The following is a 981-nucleotide window of genomic DNA, read 5'->3' as shown; positions in this document are numbered from 1 at the left end:
TGAAGATTGACGGCTCAGCCTCGAAGGACGATGTGCACTTACTTCTGACGGTGTCCTGCTGTTTTAGGACCAAGCCTTTCTTCTTCTTTTCCTCTAATTTAATGTGTGTGTGTGTGTGTGTGTGTGTGTGTGTGTGTGTGTGTGTGTGTGTGTGTGTGTGTGTGTGTGTGTGTGTGTGTGTGTGTGTGTGTGTGTGTGTGTGTGTGTGTGTGTGTGTGTGTGTGTGTGTGTGTGTGTGTGTGTGTGTGTGTGTGTGTGTGTGTGTGTGTGTGTGTGTGTGTGTGTGTGTGTGTGTGTGTGTGTGTGTGTGTGTGTGTCTCTTTTTCTATTCAATTTCCTCTGTTCAAATCTTGTTTTGAGACAACCTGAGCTAGGTGTCAGAACTTTATTTGAATTTCAGAGGAAAGGAAAATAAAGTTAGTATGGAACCAAGTTGCCATGGAAACTAAGATTTTTATGTAAATACTGTATGGAGGAAATCTCTGGAGCAACTTAAAAGATCGAACGAGTCAGTTATGAACAAAGCTCTTCTACCACACCTTAGAAAAAGGAATGTTTGTAAATCTGCTGTTTGTTCCAAATCAAGGTTTTGTGATGTTGTTTGATAAAAAATAAATGTGCTCAAATGTCTTGGTTAACACCAATTTATTACACATTGTAACCCAAGTACAAAATACAGCTTAACTATGCAGTTTATTACAGACCATCATCTGTCCTTAGGATAAAGTGTAGTCAAGAACAGGTTTAAAAATGCACAAAAATAAGGGTTCAGTATACTTGTAAGAAGAACCAAATCTAGTTCAATAAAAAATAATCCTCCGCCAAAAATCTAAAACAGCCTTACAAAACATTACAAAGTACACAGAAATTACTTTCTCAAAGCACTTGAAGGCCAATTACTGTGACAGGCACAACTTATAAAAAGCCTTAAATAACTCAAGCTCAAGGATTCTCATCGCTACAACAAAATCATCCGGGGAA

At 38.4% G+C, this 981-nt stretch overlaps 1 protein-coding gene across 1 annotated transcript in view; it reads left to right on the top strand.

Annotated features, from left to right (window-relative positions):
- Window positions 1-141, top strand: part of fcho1 (FCH and mu domain containing endocytic adaptor 1) — a 68,014-nt gene extending 67,873 nt beyond the window's left edge. Inside the window, exon 27 of the mRNA XM_028588061.1 lies at window positions 1-141. This exon is cut by the window's left edge and continues 132 nt beyond it. The gene's annotated coding sequence lies outside the window, so the exon portion shown is untranslated.
- Window positions 142-981: the final 840 nt, after the last annotated feature.

Source organism: Perca flavescens, chromosome 9, assembly GCF_004354835.1.
Source record: "Perca flavescens isolate YP-PL-M2 chromosome 9, PFLA_1.0, whole genome shotgun sequence".
Classification (NCBI taxonomy): Eukaryota; Metazoa; Chordata; class Actinopteri; order Perciformes; family Percidae; genus Perca; species Perca flavescens.
Note: the sequence above shows the minus strand (reverse complement) of the source record. Positions and strands in the feature narration are given on the sequence as shown.